The sequence below is a fragment of the Colossoma macropomum genome, unplaced genomic scaffold (assembly GCF_904425465.1).
Source record: "Colossoma macropomum unplaced genomic scaffold, Colossoma_macropomum, whole genome shotgun sequence".
Lineage (NCBI taxonomy): Eukaryota > Metazoa > Chordata > Actinopteri > Characiformes > Serrasalmidae > Colossoma > Colossoma macropomum.
Genome location: NW_023494789.1, coordinates 49,461,411 through 49,470,462, shown reverse-complemented (window position 1 = coordinate 49,470,462; position 9,052 = coordinate 49,461,411).

Here is a 9,052-nt window from a genome sequence, read left to right as displayed (position 1 = left end):
ACGAACAGTACAGTTCCCGTACCAGGTGGTGGTGATGCCCGTCAGGATGCTTTCCACAGTGCAGGTGTAGAAGGTCTTGAGGATGCTGGGGTTCAGGCCAAACCTCCTCAGCCTTTTGAGGAAGTAGAGGCGCTGGTGGGCCTTCTTCACCACCTGTGAGGTGTGCACTGCCCATGTCAGGTCCTCGCTGATGTGAACACCGAGAAACTTAAAGCTGCTGACCCTCTCTACCGCAGTCCCATTGATGGAAATCGATGGGTGTACTCTCTCCTGCTTCCTGAAGTCCACGATCAGCTCCTTGGTCTTACTGACATTTAGAGAGAGGTTATTCTCCTGGCACCAGTTTTCCAGGATTTTAACCTCCTCTCTGTAGGCCGATTCATCGTTGTTGGAGATCAGGCCCACAACTGTTGTGTCGTCAGCAAACTTTATGATGACGTTGGAGCTGTGTCTAGCAATGCAGTCATGGGTGTACAGAGAGTACAGGAGCAGGCTGAGCACACAACCCTGGGGGGCTCCGATGTTGAGGGTCAAAGAGGAGGATGTGATACTTCCCATCCTTACCACCTGCCGTCGGTCCGTCAGGAAGTTCAGGATCCAGCTGCACAGTGTGCTGTTCAGACCCAGATCCCGGAGCTTGCAGTCGAGCCTCGAAGGAACGATTGTGTTGAATGCTGAACTGTAGTCTACAAACAGCATTCTCACATACGTGTCCTTCTTTTCCAGGTGGGAGAGGGCAGTGTGCAGGGTCAGGGCGATTGCATCGTCGGTGGATCTATTCCGCCTATATGCAAATTGCAGTGGGTCCAGGGTGGCAGGCAGTGAGGAACAGATGATATCCCTGACCAGCCTCTCAAAGCATTTGCTTACGATGGAGGTCAGGGTAACAGGTCGCCAGTCGTTCAGACAGGTAATACTGGCTGTCTTTGGAACTGGCACAATGGTGGCTAGTTTGAAACTAGCTGGCACGACCGAGAGAGACAGTGAGGTGTTATAAATGTCTGCAAAAACTCCTGCTAGTTCCCTGTAGCAGGCTTTAAGCACTCTCCCGGGAATGCCATCTGGTCCTGCTGACTTGCGTGGGTTCACCCTCTTGAAGGCTCTGCACACATCAGCTACGGAGACGGAGGGGGGGTTGGGATCAGCGGTGGGCGGGGCACTCTCCAGTGGTGCTGCGGGAATTCCGTCAAAGTGAGCGTAGAAGTTATTAAGCTCATCCAGCAGATCAGCGCTGGTACTGGGCAGAGTGCGAGAGGCAGTTTTATAGTCAGAGATTGTATTTAACCCCTGCCATAAGCTTCGTGTGTTGGCTGTGTTGAACTGTGCTTCCACTTTCACTCTGTACGCGCGTTTAGCTTCTCTGATGGATTTACGGAGAGCGTAGTTGGATTGCTTGTACTCCTCCGTATTTCCCGCTCTGAATGCAGCGCTGCGTGCGCTGAGGGCGGAGCACACCTCACAGTTCAGCCAGGGCTTCTGATTGGGGTAAACGCGGACTTGTCTGCAGGGCACTACGTCATCCACACACTTGCGTATGAAGGCGGTGACTGTGTCTGCGTACTCGTCAACGCTGCCCGACGAATCACGGAACATTTCCCAGTCCACATGATCAAAACAATCCTGCAGCATAGCGTCTGATTGGTCAGACCAGCGGCGCACCTCCCTGGTAGTGACCGGCCCCCGTTTCAGCTTCTGCCTATAGGTGGGCAGGAGCAGGATGGAGGAGTGATCTGATTTGCCGAACGGGGGTCGGGGGAGGGATTTGTAACAGTTCCGGATGCTGGAGTAAACATGGTCTAAAATCCTGTCTTTCCAAGTGAAACATTTTACGTGCTGGAATAATGTCGGACAGTAGGTTCGCAGGTTATTCCGATTAAAGTCCCCCGCAACAATAAGTGCAGCCTCCGGGCGCGCAGTCATCTGCTTGCTGATAGCCTCGTGTAGCTTCCCGAGCGCGAGGTCCGAGTCCGCCTGCGGGGGGATGTACACCGCGGCCAGACAGAGTCCCATTATCTCACGGGGCAGCCACGCCGGCCGGCAAAACACGATGAGATATTCCAAATCCGGCGAGCAGAAAGACTCGATGAAATGTACATTCCTCCGATCACACCAAGCGTTGTTGATCAGAAAACATACACCTCCTCCTTTGCTTTTCCCGGAGAGCTGCTTGGTTCTATCGGCGCGGTGCAGAGAGAACCCGGCGGGTTCGATGGCATTATCAGGGACCTCATCGGATAACCACGTTTCTGTGAGGCAGATAACGCTGCAGTCCCGGATCTCTCGCTGGAAGGCGAGCCGTGCATGAAGCTCACACAACTTGTTTTCCAAGGACTGCACGTTAGCCAGTAATATGGTGGGAAGAGGCGGCCGATGGGCACGGTGTCTGAGTCTGACGAGCACGCCGGCTCTCTTGCCTCTTTTCCGGCGTCTTCGACGGGTGCGTGGCCGGGCGGCCCAGATGAGTGGCGCCTCTCCAGTGTTAGCAAACAAAGGATCGGCGTTATGGAACTCAAAGTCCGGTTTCCGGTGAGTGATCGACGATCTGATTTCCAGAAGTGTTTGTCGGTCGTAGGTGATAAAACCAATAACATTTAGTGCAAAAAGAGTTAAAAACAAACACAAAAACAACAAAAAACTGCAAAAGTAAGCGGGAGCTCGCAACACGGCAGCCATACTATGCTATGAAAAATGCTATGAACAGCATTTTGACATAAGTGTCTTTATTGTCCAGGTGGGTGAGAGCCAGGCGGAGTGTGGTGGAGATGGCGTCATCTATTGAGCGGTTGGGGCAATATGCAAATTGCAGTGGGTCCAGTGAAGGAGGAAGTTGGTTTTAATGTGCCTCATGACAAGCCTCTCAAAGCACTTCATGATGATTGGAGTGAGTGCAATGGGACGGTAGTCATTGAGGAAGGACACTGGAGACTTCTTCGGCACAGGGATGATGATGGTGGACTTGAAGCATGTTGGAAAGACTGCAGTGCTCAGAGAGATGTTGAATATGTCCGTGAGAACATCAGCCAGCTGTTCAGTGCATTCTCTGAGCAATCTGCCCGGTATGCTGTCGGATCCTGGAGCTTTTCGTGGGTTGACTCTGTGTAGAGTTCTCCACACATCAGCTGTGGACAGACACAGTACCTGTTCACTTGGAGGGGGTGTGGTTTTCCTCGCCGTCGTGCCGTTCTGTGCTTCAAACCGAGCATAGAAGTTGTTTAGCGCGTCTGGAAGGGAGGCATCACTGTCACAAGCAGGTGGAGATGACTTGTAATTGGTGATGGCCTGGATGCCCTGCCACATGTTCAGACTATGGGGCCACCAGGATGGCTGACCCTTAAGGGGAGTGCTATGTGCCATCTGCCAGCCAGTTTATAGATGTCTGCGTTTTATTGTGTTGGGCTGGGGTTTAGTTGGTGTGGGTTTAGAGTCTACTGTAGAGTCATGTGTTATGGTTGGAAATGACCTTCTCCCCTGTCCTCACTGTAATCCGGTTGTCTTTTCTGTTTTCTTCAACAAAAAAGCATTTCCTTTAGCAGAAATAATGGCTTCTTCTGGCTCTTCACCACCAATACCACAATAAGATTATATTGCTTTCTAAAATTAAGTCATGACCTTGAAGGTCCATGCAAGTGTAGCGAACAATGGCCGGAACTTCACTTCCAGCTGAGTGTTTACCCAAAAGTTAAGGGCCTTCTGGTTCCAGCAAGTCTGGAAGTGAGGTGTAAATCTGTCAGGCTTAACACCCCCAACCCAGACTCAGTCAAATGTACAGCTGAATCAAGAACCAGCACCCCTCTCCCTCACCCAGCAGAAGAAATAGGATACCCCCCCCCCGGAATGTGGCATATGGCTCTCCAAAGTCCTGTGGACAACTTTATCTTTAAGTAACAGAAAGCATATTGCTAAAGTATATACCCACTCCAAACTGCAACCATTCGTTAGGACTCATTTTAACTAAACCAGACATACCAAAAACTGAACTGCTATGACAATCGGAACTGAAAATCTAAGACTTTCTAAATTCCCTTGAGGACCTCAAACATGGACCCACAGCACCCCAAGGTATGAAAACAAGAATTGCCACATCGCCACCGTAAGGACTGTTGCTCACAAAGGACCCCAGAAACACTTATTGATATACATGTTTGACTATCAATCCTATCTAATTTGCAAGAGATGGTGCTTGTATATGTGTACCCAGTGACTTAAAGTGTGAAGTAACCATTTAAAGTAGTGATTTTAGAACACTAAGCATGCACCTAGGTTTTCTTTTCACTTATTATATCTAGCCTTCTATTTTACTATTCTCGTTTACTTGACTTTATTCTTTGAAGTGATGATTTTACTGTGTTAAATCTCCTGCCATGAAAAGACACCCAAAAGGGTTAGCTGTAAGACTATTTCTGCCTTTACAATAGTTGTTTCAGGTAATGTGGATAAAAACTGTAGGTTGATGTACAAATGTTAGGTTTGTCTGTGTGGTTTTAGGAACTTAATGCAATGATCTGAAACTGTTTGGTTTAATCTAACTAAGCTTTTCAAATCTAGAGGGAACAAAGAAGTGAGTTCCCTGGGAAGGCACTCACAGAGAAACCACCCCCAATCAGAATCTAGAACTAGGAATAGCTAATTACCTGCTAGGTAAGAGAACCTATCACCACCTTCGCTCCACCCACGAAGGGAGGGGCCAACAGCCAGGTAAAACCGGCATGCATGCCCGTTCCAGTCAGTTCGAGCTCACGTTCGAGAGGAGAAACTTCCACAAGTCTGTGCCGGCTTAGAAAGTGGTTAGAAAGAAAGTTTAGAAGTTTAGAACACTTAGATCAGATCTGGATTTTGTTGTTCGTGTAGTTTGTCTTTTGTGTATACCTTTAAGTTTAACCCAACCTTAGAGAAGAAAGTGAAGATTTCTTTACATGGCCAAGTAAGGAATTTCTTCAAGTTTCAGCTCTGGCGAAGATAGGTAGTAATTCAGGTTATTAGCCTCGAAATTTGACTGCATTTCTCCAGCCCTAAAAAGAAGCCCAGAGACTCTGAAGCCCAGCCAGAGCCACACCTCGACCAGTGAACCCAAATCCTCACTAGAAGACTGCCCTGGTCCCAAGCTCCATCCTCAAACAGCTCTAAGAAGAAGCCCAGAGACTCTGAAGCCCAGCCAGAGCCGCGCCTCGACCAGCAAACTGAACCCTCCCCAGAAGACTGCCCTGGTTCCAAGCTTCCTCCTCGGGCAGGCGAGCCGCCGAAGTCAGTCCTCAACTGCAGCGCGTTGCCTGTGCGAAGTCCCACCAAGACTCCAGGGCCAGCGAAGGAATGCCTAGCGTGCAAGCTCCAGCCGATACTCAAGCGACCCATCTCAGAGGACCCGCAGTCCTGTCTCCCGACTTCAAAGTAAGGCTTTCATTTGTGCAGTCAAGGTTCGACGCTATTTTATTTGATAAGAATTCTCTTTTAGATATATGCTAGTTAGGTTAAGTTGCCCTATAGATCCTTTGTCCTTAAGGCCCGAGCCGCTTTCCCAAGGAGCACCCTCAGCCACCTTTGCATACCATTTTACACTGTGAAATAAGTTACATTACCTGAGCCATTCCCTTGTTTTTATTTCTTTTTTTTTTTGTTTATTAACCAAGTTATCCAACTGTAGTGTCATATTTACCCAATAAAGTTACTTTGATTGAAGCATCCTCGGCACAAGTGTCTGTCTCTTCCCTGCATTGGTCTGTAGACTTTAAATAAAATCCAAGTTACCCTGACCTCCTTTTTAGTTTAAGCAATAATAATCAGATTCATATTCAGATTAAAATTGCAATAACCTTTACACAAGCACTGATCATTAAATCAAATTCATTTTCTAAAGTTGCATAGATGCCCCTTCCCCAAAACAATCAGCCTGGCAACAGCAGAACTTTATTTTGAAAGAAGAAGAGTTCCCATCAGTAGATTGCTGTTTGTAGATATCTACAAACAGCAAAATATCTAGGTTTTCATTCCTACCAAGCAGGAGCACATCTTAATAACTAATCAGCTGATTGAAGGCTTAAATCAACTTATTAAAGAACTGGAATCAGGTGTGCCCCTGCTTGACCGGAATGAAAACTGTGATTTGATTTAATGTGGCCATTTGCAGTGACGCATGGACTTTAAACAATGCATACTGGTTAGACATTTTGTCCAACTTTTGTCGTGGCTGCAGAACATCACGTCATATCACATTAAAATCTCACTGGAGCAAGGCAGCTGCAGTCTTTGACTGCTGCACAAGCTACAACACACCTTCAGTGACTTCAGAACATCACTCTCATATGACATTATTGACACAAATATTTAAGTTGTCAAATATGACTGCAAAATGAGACAATAATTGGACTTTTGTGTGTGCTTTGTGTGTTTGTGTTTAACAACATGGAAAATAAATAAAAAATAAATTATTAATGTATGCAAAGGCATTAATGGCATTAAAAGACTTGTTTATTGATGTGTTTGTTTTTTATATTCATTTATTTATTTAAGATTTAAAATGTGTTTGTTTTTTTTTTTATTTTATTTTATTTTTCATAGTAGCAGGCCCTATCCCAGTTTTGAAAGCATGTGAGTAAGGGCCAGGACCAGAGCTCGACCCATGTCAGCCACCAGAGGGCAGTGTGGGGCTGCTCCTAGTCAGGGGAGAGCCACTACACCTGTGGGATGGCCTATTTAAGAGCACGGCTCAGTTTCAGCCTTGCTCAGTCTTTGTATGATGTTCTTGCAAACAACCCGGCCGGTATCTTGGGTAGAGACGAGGATTTTTCTCTCGCATCTTTTTTTTTTCTAGCTTCTTGAGCCCTTTTGTCGTCCTCTTGAGTAGCTGCACTGTTTGTACTTTTAAAAAATGGGGAAGAAAATAAAGAGTTGCGATAAAGTCTGTTACGTTCTCACTATGTTTGTTAGGTGTGAAATTAAATAAATCATTAGTTAAGGAACCTTCAGTTGGTGCTTATTTTATGCTAGCCTATTTCCCTTGTAGTCCTTTGTTCTCCCTCCCGCTGTAGTGTTTAGGTGGGAATTCAAGTTCTCTCGTTTTCGAGCCCATTGTTTAAAGAGCGCTCCTGTGCACCTTTTTCCACCTCCTTTGCAGTGGAAGGGGCGGAAAATAAAGAGTTGTGATAAGAAAGTCTGTTACGTTCTGACATTCTGATCTTTGTTAAGTGTGAAATTGCAACAACTCAGAACAGCTCTGGCCAATCAGGGTGCTATGGTTGGTAGACAGATTCTGACTCAGTTGCAGACATTAACCCTAGCCCTGCAGACTGGTCCTGTTGAAGCACCTTCTGCAGTAGCACCCCCTGCGGCTCCTACACCTGCTCCTCAACCAGCCCACCAGACCACTGGTGAACAGAGTCCCCGGCCCGACCCCCAACTACCCCCTCCTGAAAGGTATGCAGGGGATCCACGGAGTAGCTTCCTACTTCAGTGCTCACTGATCTTTGCGCTATGTGTTTGACAACCCTGTCGGTGGAGGGGATTCTGGTCCTTGCCTCCTTCGCATACAGTAGGAGAGGAGGTCACTGGTGGACTGCGCTATTTAATTAATCTCTCTAGTGGCCGAGAGTGGTTGGAATGCTGCACTCATGGCCGCCTACCATCAAGGCCTGAGTAAGGAACTCAAGGACAGGCTGGCTTCTAGAGATCCTCCTTTGACTTTAGAGAGTCTCATTAAGCTTTCCTTGCAGTTAGACAATCACTTCTGGGATCATCACTGCAGCAGAGAGGCCGACCACTCCCAGTGTACTAAGGACGTCCCCTCAGTTCCACCCACCATAACCCACTTCTTGGATGTGGCTAAAGTCGAGTCCATGTAGCTGGGGCACACCAAACAAAGTATTGGAGAGCTGGAGGCACGTAAAAAGGAAGCCAGGTGTTTGTATTGTGGTTAGTGTAGCATGCACCATACACCACACTCCAGGGAAAAGCCAAAGACCGCTATGGGAAGGGAGGTCTGTGATGGACCTGGTCTCTCCTCCCCTAGGCTCTAGGGTGTTCCTAAATATCTCCATCTCCTGGGGACACCAGTGGGAGGAAGATCTCAAAGCTTCTGTGGACTTATTGATGCAGCCCAGGCAATTTCATTGATGCAGCCCTTGCCTGAATTCTACGCCTAGCCCTTGTTTCATTGGATCATCCAATCGGCTATTGATGGGCGATCCTTAGAACCAGGGGTGGTCTCCCAGCAGACACAGCCCTTCACACTACAAATTGGGTGGTGGTTGACCAGTTCTCCAAAGCCTGCAAATTTGCTTTACTGGCACTCGCTTTTGCTAAGGGGAATGCAGTCCTACTCCTCTGGAGTTCAGATCAACAGGTCATCTTCAGATATAGTGTCTGAACAAGGTCCTCAGTTTGACAGTCAGTTCTGGGGGGCTTTTGTCAACTGGATGGCCTCATCCTCATCCAATTTGTCAACTGGATGGCCTCATCCAATCCCTCCTCCTGGTCCAAGCATCTTATCTGGGCTAAGTATGCCCACAACACTCTATGGTACTCCTCCTTGGGTATGTCCCCATTTAAACCTATTTAAAAGCAAAGCCTTGTTTCAGTCTTGCTCAGTCTTTGTATGCACTTCAGGCATGCTCCTTAAACCCTTTAGTTTGTATTCTAGCATTACATTAGTTTTGCATTTAGGTTCTCTTTGAGCCTGTGTTAGTGGCACACTTGGTTTACATTTGGGGAATACACGGGGAAACCTGGGTTTGAACTTCCCTCTGAGTGGGACACCCATTATAGTGTATTTGGTTGAGGTTTGTGCAGTCAGAAGGTTTCTGAGGTTGGGAGTTTCTGGTTATTGGATATCTTCTGCAGCATGGAGTGTGTACCTCACACGCAAATGAAACCTTGGTGAGCCATATCTGTGGACACTTCAAGCTTTGGATGCTGATTATGGTTTACAACTAACTTGAATTTTTGTTGATGGCTAGGATGCTGTCTGATTTTTAATGAACAAAATTTATTTGTAGTCATGTATATACTTCAGTTAAATTTACTTGAGTGTTGACAGCCCCAGTGCAGCCAAACCCACACTCAG